An 11,740-nucleotide genomic window follows, 5' to 3' on the forward strand; every position below is an offset into this window, starting at 1 on the left:
TGCATGCAAATGAAAGATCACATCAGCGAAAAAACATCAAATTTATCCTCAGAGCCAGATGACTCATACCTCACAACTCAAAATGTCTCACCCCTGCAGCTGTTTTAATCCACTGCTTTGTCTGTGTTGGTGTGGGGTTCTGCAGGGTCTCTGAGCTGTGTTGAGAGAAGCTCACAGCACGAGCCCGAAACAAAATGTTCATCCTACTATTATAACATCGTGTCAAACACAACACTGGTCTTTTGTTTGATTGTGCAGGAATTCGTTTTTGATTTAACCGAGAAATGTGCTTGTTTTGACAGTGGAAATTGGAACAGAGCAGTTTGCAGCCAAACAACGAGGGGAAGAGCTTCCATTGTTCTTTTTGCTCTTTTATTTTAAGATTGAAAGATGATTATATGAGTCCATTTGATTCAATTGGAGAATAGAGCATTAAATTATCAATTCTGGCAGTGTCAGGGCCCCCTTTTCGAAAAGGACATATATAGCTAAAAATGTCGCTTTGGGTTTAATTACATGAATCAGCATGCTGAATTGAAAACAGTTTTGCCTCTGATCTGAGACACAGCAATGGTCCCATCATGGCACTTTAACCTCAGATCAAAAATGTGGCCTTGGTGCACTCTTATCTGGAAGTCCCCATCCCGCTGGACGGACGCGAGTGGATTTCTCAGATGTAGAAAATTAAGTCACATGAAAAAGCATATTTTTGAGAATTTCCACCAGCTGACAAGGATTGTTTCTTTGGCTTTCCCAAGCCAGGGAACTTTCCAGTCTGTGATCCATCAGGTCAAACGTGGTAAACTGATGATAGAGACACTTCTCTTATCTTTTTGTGTGTGTGTGCCATCAGAGCACTGACACAGTCTGCACCATCTGTGCAGGTTGTGTCGGCTGGCATGTGTGAAGAAAGACATTTCATGTTTCATTTCCAGATCAAGCCATCAAGGTTTGCAGTTTTCCCATCGCCTTCTGTTCCCTGCAGTATGAAATACGGCATGCATCTCTCAGCTTGGAGGCCTCATATTAAGCGTTTGTTATTTCACCTGTCCACTGAGATGAAATATTGATATACACCCACATTCATGCAACAACATATTGTAAAACAATATGTGTGCGTTTTGGTGTAACGTGAAGAAGATTTATGCACAGAAGACACGATTCCCCACTATTTGATAGCGTGTGAGATAATTGAGATTTGGTAAATCATGCTGCAAAATGTTTTTCTTGAAATCATATAAAAACTAAATCCCCATTTTACAGCGCAGGCTGAGGTCATAAGATACACAAAAGCACCACACAACACTCACAACACAGTGGAGGGAGCGAGAGCTGTGTCGCAATCGCATTCCACATTGTGAGCGAGGCTTTTTAAATACAACCCTGCCCGTCTTTCACAAACATAAACAAGCCTATGGTTTTGCAGCTCATTCATGAATCTACGTCTGTGGAGTTCCTGCTCGAAAGTGTACGTCTACCAGCCCTGACCCGAAGCCAAGGGACGCCCTCTTTCTCTTTCCCTCGGCTCTGCTACCATTCCTGCCCTGCGGAACACACACTCCACCCAAACAGTATCTCCATGGCGACACACATAATGTATATAGGGCACTTTAAGGTGTGCGTCTGTGTGTCTTTTTCTCTCTCCTTTCATCCCTACCTAAGCGGCCTTTGAACCACGACAACGTTCGAACGGCAACGTCAGCAGATAAGGGGTTTCCCTTCACGGCCTCTGGTCGCCCAGGCAACATTCCTGAGCACAAACATTAGCCCAAACTCAAGCTTGCATACCAGAGGATCTCCCAGGAACTCCGACAGACTTTCCTGGCGTGTTGTTGTTGTTGTTGCTATAGTAGTGGCTGCCAGCCAGCAAGTGTGCACAGGTGAAAGCACACCTACTGTACCTGCGTCTCCCTGTTGCCTTCCAACAACACATCTGAAATAGAAATAGAACACGGGCTTTATATAGAGACGGGGACACACCTGAAAGACGTCACAGCTGATGCGGCCCCGTGCGCGTTCCCAGGTACTAAACATCCCAATCTGACATGTTTTGATCATAGATATAAACAAAGCACCAGTGCAGCGTCTGAATTGACTTAATAACAAAATAAAAAAAACATTTAGTGAAATAATCTTTTGCAGCATCAAAGTGGCACATTGGACGACGGAGAGTTTTCTGACCCGAACCCTTAGGAAAGTCAGTGTGTGTGTGCGTGCGTGCGTGCGTGCGTGCGTACGTGCGTGCGTGTGCACATACATGATTTGTCATGGTCACTAGGGAGGCAAGAGGCTAGCAGTCGTTCTGTGCAAACACAAACCAGGGCCATCTGCATGCCTGGATCCCCTCCAAAAGAAACACTAGCACACACACACACACACACACACACACACATAAGCACATCCACACACACATTACATGATATCATGAACTGGGTGTCAGTGGCTGTAGCACCTCATCCTTCGACGTAAATGTATACGGCCTGGGACCGAAGCAGATGTTCTGTGGACTTCGTTGACCTAAAGGAGTTTATGGCCACGACTCAAAACTCAAGACGTGATTGTCGAACAATCAGAGCTGTGAATTAAATCGCTACGGGTGAAATCAGGTATCAGCTCCCGCCGCGTTCGTAATGATTTCACACCGCACAAGATTGTGAATTTGATATGTTTCGCCTTAGGTCCTGGTTTCACTGTTGTTGGGTAATGTTTGAGAGAAAACAAGTGAAACATGTTGTTATGAAACAGTGACTGATGCCGTGTAGCAGCAGGCCAACGTCAAAAATGCCTCTTTCCCTGCCAGAGATTTGTATTGGAAACCACAGAACCATGGCACAGAACTACGCAGACCTTTTCTCGAGCACTGCGCAGATCCAGTTCCACAGACAAATGTGTGTATTGTGTTTGATTATGTGTTTGAGTATGTGTTTTTTTGTGTGTGTGATGGTACGCCCAACACGCTTATGGATCTAAAAAGGTTTCATTTGGTTTCCATCACAATCCTAAGTGTAACTGCGTGTCTTGTCAATTTCACAGTGAGAAATAATTAAAAAAAACAAAGATTAATGACCTGCAACAGGTTGCCAGGGCGATCCGCGGACGTCTGATGAATGCACTGTCATGGTAGAAGTTGCGAGGGAGTCTCGTGAAGCTCTTGGCAGTCGACTCCATACGAAGGTAATTCAGTTGGCAAACGCAGGGAGAAGTTGGTTCTTTTTCCCCCTGCAAATGTTAAGTGGACGGATTTTTTCAAATGTAAGCTGCTCTGGAAATTTCAAGGAATTCTCCGAGATGGACTCGGTCCCAGACAATAAGTTGACTCTTGAATCTTCATTCTCCTTTGTCTTCTCTCATCCTTAATGGAAATGTTCGAAAGAGGACATCCTTAACTAATTAGGACCTGGAGGTTGTGCTCTTGGTCCCAGTTGCTGGGATACACCAACAACAGCGGTGGATTCCCAGCTGTATATACTGTACAGTCAACCATCCATCAAGCCGGTCCCCTTCCCTCTCAAACTGCACGGCTCCGCTTTGAACCTATGATTGCGGACTGAGAAAGAAAAACATATTTGATAGTCACAGTGTGCGAGTGAATACTCAAGACGGTCTTCTGTTTCCTCTTATCAGCCATCCAGGCACCTCGCGGATTATTAGTCAGCGGAATGTCCAGATTGTGCTGGAGCCTCTTGAGCTGTAAAACACAGACTGTCGTTCAGTTGTTTAATTGTTTACCAAAAAGGCTTACTTGAGGAAAAGCTGTTTGTTTGTTTGTTTGTTGGTTTTTCCTTTCACTTGTCTAATGGTAAAAGCAAACCCAGAGGAAAACACGTGTTGCTCACTGAGAAGAAGTTAAAAAGGGAGCTGCCCCTGAAGAGAAATCCATGAACTTCAATCAACATTGGACCAAATTATAACCCCAGAAGACAAGGAAGGCATACTGTACATTTACTGTAGGCATGTCTTTCTCCATCTTCAGAGGACGACAGCATTGAAACTGATTGTTTGCAAAGAATTATATCAAAACACTCTTGAACTCAAGGTGAAAACTTTTAGTACAATAGCTACTATGTACACTATACAAGTCAAACTTCCATTACTAGTGTGTGACATTCAACAGGGTAGGGACGTCTCAAATCAAACATGGCCGCCGTGCTCTTCAGAGAAACGATGGTCACAACATTTGACCTCGTTTGTCCTCTTTGCTCACTTGTTTCCCTCTCTCGTGTGGGCCTATAGGCCTACTGATTTTACGTGACGTGGAAATTACGTTTTCATTTCAAGTTTGAAAATACATTGACGTTCCCCCTCGCCTTTCATCACGTAGCCAAGATGGCGACTGTCTAAGGTGAGAATTGGCCAGCGTTTCACACCGGGTTTCACCAATGAGGGATTAGTCTCTGTACGTGGTAGGTGAGCTACTGGGGCGCCATCGCACACTCAACATTTTGACCATTTTTGCATCTGCAAGCTCCGATTTTTTGGTCTCTTCAGCTACTGGATAACTGTGTCGTCTGCTGTTTACGTACACGGGGTTTTTCAGAGCTTTTTTGCCTATAATGAATATCTGTATGTTAAAATCACTCTCTGAATACTTTTTGACCACTTGGGCCGGAGCAGCGAACTGTGAACCCAATATGAGCATATTATCACGGTTGATATGGCGAACATGTGGCTGGTGTTGGCAAACAGCGGCCTACTTGCACATACAGTATGAAGCCTACACAAAATAACATTTAGCTTTAATCTAGAGTTATGTATCTGCTATGTCGATTAATCATTTGAAGGTTTTTTTTTCTGTGTGGTCTCCACAAACTCAAAAAAACTGGAAATGCACACATCATTCAGTGCCTTTAAGTTTAGAGGCACCGGACACATCAGATTTCATCAAACACAGCCTCGGGCTATCGCTTCAATCTGATCTTCCACCGTCCGTGTTTTTCCAGGTGGGTTTTTAGATGAGGTTTCACAGGTTTGGCAAGTTTTGTGCTTGGATTTCAATAAATGTACTAAATTGCTACCAGCATTGGGCCACATCTGATATGAGCCCTGAAAGGCTTTCACTTAATGTAGTGTGGTTATCATTTGAGAATTTAGATAATGCCCTCACTGGCAAACAAGAGTGATGGTCATTAAATTGAAACCTAATGCCCCGAATATATCGTAATTTAGACAAAGTAACCCAGCATGTTTTATCTATTTTTTTTTAGTTTTTGGGAATATCTTTTATTCGCCAGGTTTTGTTAAGTCAAGGTAAAATAAATCAAAATAGTTGTATCAGAGCATTGATATAAGTGTACATACATTACACATTTTTGGATTTTTGTAAATATTGCTCATTGCATAGAGTGACTTTCTAGTAAAGTTAATGTTACCACATTCATTTGATCAAGACCCTTGTGTTGTCGCACAACTATCCCTCTCTATTGGGAGTCCGTTTTGGGCCTTTTTCTATTTTCCCTTTCTCCCAGGTTTAATTTGTTTTCATCTTGTCGGCCACATTGGCCTACACCATATCTGGCTTCCTGCAGCACTCATTTACGTGTGATGTATGGAGACCTTATCGAGGTGACATTTACCGTTGAATCCCTGCCAGCTACGGCGGACTCGATGACCATTCCACCTGCCCAGACTGCTTATAATCTGACTGCTGTTGTGTGAGGCTGATCACAGCTGCACAACTCACTCATTCTTTCCGGAGATCTGTTAAAGAGATATTGCACGTTAATCACCCCGTCCCCACTCTCATGTCACACTTGCTGAACCTTTTCTACCTAACAATTCATGGCAACTCTATAGAGATGCAATCCGAATGCAACATTATTCTGCTGTTGCAATAAATACTATGTGCTTTTTTCCAGTTCCATTAAAAAGTTGTTCAATTATCCCAAAGTTGTGCCCAAACAAGCCGGATCACTATTAAGTCTGCACATACAGATGCTCCAGTCAGATATATTACACCGTCTGCTCTTCTGGCATGTTATGGTGCCACCTAGTGACAAGTCCTCAGTGCAGGCAGGCAGTTTTCCATTACAAGAGAAGTAATGCATCATAGAATATTGTAAATGTCATACTTGTGTAAGACACTGACCAAATTTAGTTTGGCCTTAAAAATGAAAATTGGGCCATAGCCATAACAAAGCATGAGCTTCCCACACCTGCACGTCGCCGTCGGAATCCGTGCGGCCGAGAGTCCATCCAGGTGAGAGAGGTCAGGCCCGTCCGTGGTAACTGAAATGGCGAGGCCGCTCAAGTGATACCCTCCGGATCGCAGAATAACTAGCAAGAGATTTTCACCAGATAAAACCAGAATGTCTGAAACCGTTGCTGGGTGAGAGGGGACAACAGCGAAAAGGATCTCCAGAGGTATTGCGTAAGCTGAGGGTTGATGTGATCACCAGGTATCACCCCACCGGCATAATTACCTTAGTCATAGTCACGGGGGTCACTCCCTAAAAACGATCATATAGTGGTTGAAATCCATCAAAGCCTTGTTTCCTGTATGACTCATTAATATGAGGAAAGTACAGATTTCACCATCGACTTCAATGCGGAATATCAAGCCGAGGCAAATTTATCTATATAGTTAAAAATTACCAAAATAAACGTATTTTAAAAACAAAATGAATGTTACTCCCTGTAGATGCTTTGGACCTACAGAAGTCAGTGAAAGAGGCCGACAGCCTGAATATACTGAAAAAGCGGAGAACAATGGTGAAAAACAGAGCTTTGTCCTATTATTGGTGGAAGAAGCATAAATAAATCTTATGAAACGTTAAATCTTAATTGTTTAATGGTGAATCCAATTATTGATTTAATGATGATGTTAATTAAGCTGTTGTTTTAAGTGAAACCATGGTTGGTACGTTTGCAACAGAGAAGGGATTCTTCTTTTCCTGCCAGCGTAAACAGAAGCAGCAGCTGTAGAATTGAAAATAATTCAAAATGAAGTATACAAAAGGCATTCATTAAAATACATTATATTTATTTAAATAAAGTATAATAAATTCAAACAAATTATTTAAGGCAAAGTGTGAAAGGTTTCCTGTGAAATACATGGAATCTGTGCTAAATTAGATGCAAAAACCACCTTTGTGTGTCACAGAGGGCTACAGTCACAAGGCTGGACTTGTCAAAACGTGAAGTCGGCAATCTTCCCCCTGCGTGGTAACCACTATTAGTTGTTCCGGGGTGCCCTTAGACACCTTTGACACAAACAAACAGCAGAACAAGCCCTGAGACAATACAGATGATCACCTTTTCACCTTTTTTTTTTCGCGGCTGCACCCACCTCCAGATTGGAACATCCACCAACGCCCAAGGAGTGACTAATTCCCTGACGAACAGTCATCGCTCCTCCGCGGTCTGCCAAGTGTCTGATGATTCACAGCGTGGACAATGTCCAGGCGAATGCAGTGAGAGTGAGAGTGAGAGTCTGTGAGCCATTAATGGGGTGGAATGCGTCACCAAGAGAAAACAGAAGATATTGTTGGGATGGATTTTAAGGGAGGAAGAGCCGAAGCCGTGTTTCATCTTAGAACAAACAAATATCCATAATGACAATTGAAACTAAATAACAACAGACAAAGCAAAGAGGCAGTTTACGTCAATGAATGAAAATGGCTGCAGAGGTAGATTCAGATATACTGTAAAATGCACATTCGATAGTCTGTGTGTTTATGTGAAAGTAAATACCTTTTAAAACTGTAAATCCAACGATTCTGCGGGATTACTGTTTTGTGTCAAAGCCATGGAAAATATTTTCTGAGCAGGTGTTGGTGTTTTTCCATCTTGGCAGTTGGAAAAACTCGAGGTATCATTGTGAATGAAAATGTTTGACGGATTCATCACCCTGATGTTTCCCAGTGTTGATTCTGCTACACTGCAAGTCGTCCTGGAAAAAAAAAGAAAAAAAGCACAGAGTGATGATGACGAGCACGTCAACCAATATAAAAGGAAGACTTGCTTTTTGGTTTTGTCTAAACATATTCTCCCTTCTTCTTCTCCCAGACAGGCATGGATCAGCTGACGCTGTGACCGCTGAGACAATTGAAATGCAGTCAGAGTCGCAGCTTCACGTGTCCGAGTGATCGATGGCTTTTAATATCTCTCTGCGTCTGCTCTCGTCCAGGTGAGTGGGTTCAAACAGCGATGGCATACAGACGACAGTAGGTGTCACTAGGTAACATGAAATAAATGCATATGAAATGTATGAAACGATTCATAACACCTGAACTGTACAATGAATACTTGGTGGAAACGACAAAGGTGATATAGTGCTTCATCCTTGATAGTGTCATTAATAAGCAGCACTCGTGGTAGAAGAATCATTATTCGTGTTCCAGTTAAACAGGTTTATCATTTGCTTTATCATCAGAATTGTTATCAGCTTTTTAGAGCGTTTTACACAGTTTCACAATTTCAGATTTCAGTCAGTCCATCTTTAATGAGACCCCCCATCCCCCAGAGAAAAAAAAAGAAAGTTTCACAGCTTCGATGCTTTCATTTCATCAGCACTGTTCTGGTTTGGATCTCCATGCACACTCCCACTCCCGCACACACACACGCACACTGATAGAATAAGAAGATGGTGAACAGACACAGCAATTACTGTGGCCACCGGTGATGTGCAGCAGGCCAGAGCTGCGCAGCCACACGGAGGTTTTGATGTGTCTGTACGCCTCAGTGGTCACATGTGCAGCACCAGACCGTGTCTTCCTCGGCTCGTGCACAAGCTGTAATGCCCACGGTGGCACTGTGTTCACTCATAAGCAGAAGATTTGTTTTTGTTTTAAAACCTAAGTCAGTAATGCAAACTGCAACAGATGTAAGAAAGATGGCAAAGCCTTCTTTCAACAGATTTTGGAATACAATTCCTATGACTCATGTTATGTTATCTTCCTCAGCGATGACTCATCGAGGGTGGTGAATTCAACTGAGAAAAAAATGAATGGGTCTTTTTTTTTATAAAACTAATGTAGACTTTTCAATAATTAAGATGTCATTAGTTGCTTCTGGTGAGCTTATTGTGGATGCAACCTGCCACATGTTAGTATGGATTCATCATTACTAATGATAGAAACAGCATAGCAACAGGCTGTGTAAGGAATATGAGAAGAAAGTATTAATCTGCACTTTCGTGTGTCTTTGATAGATGTTCAGTGATCCACAGAAACAAACATTCTCTATCAACAATATGATCTATGATGTTGAACGTGTCTGAGAAAATGAGTGACGATCAATATATGAGTCCGGTCGACCGTGAGAAAAATGATATATTGCTTCACTGGCATCGCTGCTCTTCTGACCTAAATATACAGAGGAAATGCATCTAAAGAAATGGAATCTATTACATTACTGATTAGTGTACAGGCAGTGTAATGTAAAGAACAATATTTAAATGGAGTTTCTGTCTTAGATGCGATGGTGTAAGGTGGTACAGCTGCGGAAAATCTCAGAAAATAAATTCATTGATACTGAGTCATTGCTCTAAGTGAAGCCAACTTTATGGTTAATATCTGAAAGACAGCTGAAAGTGATGGAAAAAAGGTAATGCCTGAAAGAAAGTGTTTAAAGGTCTGGTGTTTAGGATTTAAGGGGAGCGCTCAGCAGAAATGTAACATCAACTAAAGAAATAATATGAACTAACCTGAAACGAAGAATCGTCATGTGAAGAGCAGCTCTTCTCTAGTCCACCATGTTGAACCATCGTGTTTTACTGTAGCCGAGGACAACGGACAAACCAACCAGTGGATGTAGAGATGGCCTCTTTGTGTTTTTAGGTGACCTAAAGGCCACCGTAGGTTCTGAGGAGAGGGGTATAATCAGTTAGTTGTAATATGCAAACTTCGCCTCAAGATGCCACTGAATGTGAATCTTTAAAATGTCCAGCTTCTGCTACTAGTGGTAGAAAGAGGTATGAATGAATGCTTACCAAACCAATCTAAACAACAACTGTATGAAAAAATTAAAAATTATAATTCCAGTTTTTAAGACCCAGTCAGTGTTAAGGACATTTGAGCTCACTCAATTTTCCTTTATATATATTTGTCTCTGTTCTTTTGTATTTTAAAATTGAAAGACAGAAAGATGAATAATTTTAATAAACGATTCATGGTTTGTATTTTAAAATTCTCTCTCTCTCTAGTCTCTCAAGATTTAATCAATATCAACAAAAAACTATAAATCAACAGATTAAACACCTCTTACCACCACTAACAACTGTATGAACACACCGTGTGGCCAGTATGAATGAGTCGAGATGTGTGATTCGAAAACACTCGTCCAAACCAGGGGAGGACACCAAGATTTAGTCTGACGAAAAGTCGATGCTTACGTTGCCATTGGCGTGGAATCCGTCAATTCCTTTTAAATGAGCCTATGGGCAGCTGCCTCCTACCGAGCCTGGGTGTCAGCGGCACGGACAGTAATGAGGCCGCTCGTGCCCCGGAGCTCTTGATAGCCGACACGGGGCCGTAGTGATCCGGCTCTCAGTCGTCTGATTGACTGCACGGTGAAGCAGGACTCAGCCCGGTGATGCTTTTTATAGACAAAACAAAATGGCGTCTTGATTCAAATAAAACATGGTAGAATCGTCCCTCTTATCTGAACACTGTGTGCTGTTTGCCTTTTTGTTCATTCGTCCATTTAAATGATTAATGATTTTTGTCTTCTGCAAGTGACTCAAGCTTTTGATTGGTTGGTGACTGTACGATGTAAGGAAGCTGCATGTGTGATGGATACTCGTCAGAAGTCAGTATTTGCTTCAATGCTAAAACCATAATGCAGCAAGTCTTCCAACTCATGCAATGAACTATGAGTATGTATAAAATAGGACCAGATAGACCGTTTCCTAATTTAGCACCTCTACCGTTGACAGGACGTACGCCACGAATACTTTTCGCCTCAGAGCATTGTGGGGCTTTACCTAATTTAACAACGCATGGTTGATGAGCTTGTAAAGGTAAAGGTTGTGGTAAGGGGGTTACATGGCAGAGAATCAGCACGATATACTTTACAGAATATGAGCAAATCCATTGAAATACACAGACTTGATGGACTTGGGTCTACGGTTGACCACCGCTGACCTCTATCGGCCGTGTACATAACGACCGCTAGAGGCCTGCGGTCTTTGAAACGACCACATAGGTTATGATAAGATGTTTGAAAAATATTAACTATGTAGTCATTTTTTGGGGTTGAGGACAGTTTCAAATGAAGCTTATAGCGAGAGTTCAGTCAGGAAGGCTGTCTTCTGCGCATGCCTCCCAATTCACAGGGCACAGTTCCCGTCATTTCTAAGCGCCACCAGCTCTTTCTCGTTTTCGCCCAAACACAACTCGACATGCTCAGCTTGAGCCCATCACTTACCAGCTGTCAAGGTTTCAAAATTGTTCTCTCTCTCTGGCCTTTCATTTCACCACCACGAGCCACTGCATGACCCACCTCCACGCTTCCTGCACCACCGGATGCCCGGTCTTGTCCCGTCAAACCATCCAACCAGAAGCCCTGCATGTGAGGTCCCAACTTTATGCTCAAGTCCCTCCATCGTAGTCTCCTAAAGAATCTGAAGCACCTAATTCATAGAACAACTTCGATGCAGTTCTACTTCCTGTCAGGGTCTAAGCACCAACAGTTTATTCTTCCTGCTCGTAATAGATCTAAGTCAATTTTAATTTAATAATTCTCATCCGTTTCTCAGTAAGTCTCTCCTGATTGAGTAAGATGTTGATGTTCTGTTGCTCTG

Source organism: Scophthalmus maximus, chromosome 20, assembly GCF_022379125.1.
Source record: "Scophthalmus maximus strain ysfricsl-2021 chromosome 20, ASM2237912v1, whole genome shotgun sequence".
In the NCBI taxonomy this organism is placed as follows: domain Eukaryota; kingdom Metazoa; phylum Chordata; class Actinopteri; order Pleuronectiformes; family Scophthalmidae; genus Scophthalmus; species Scophthalmus maximus.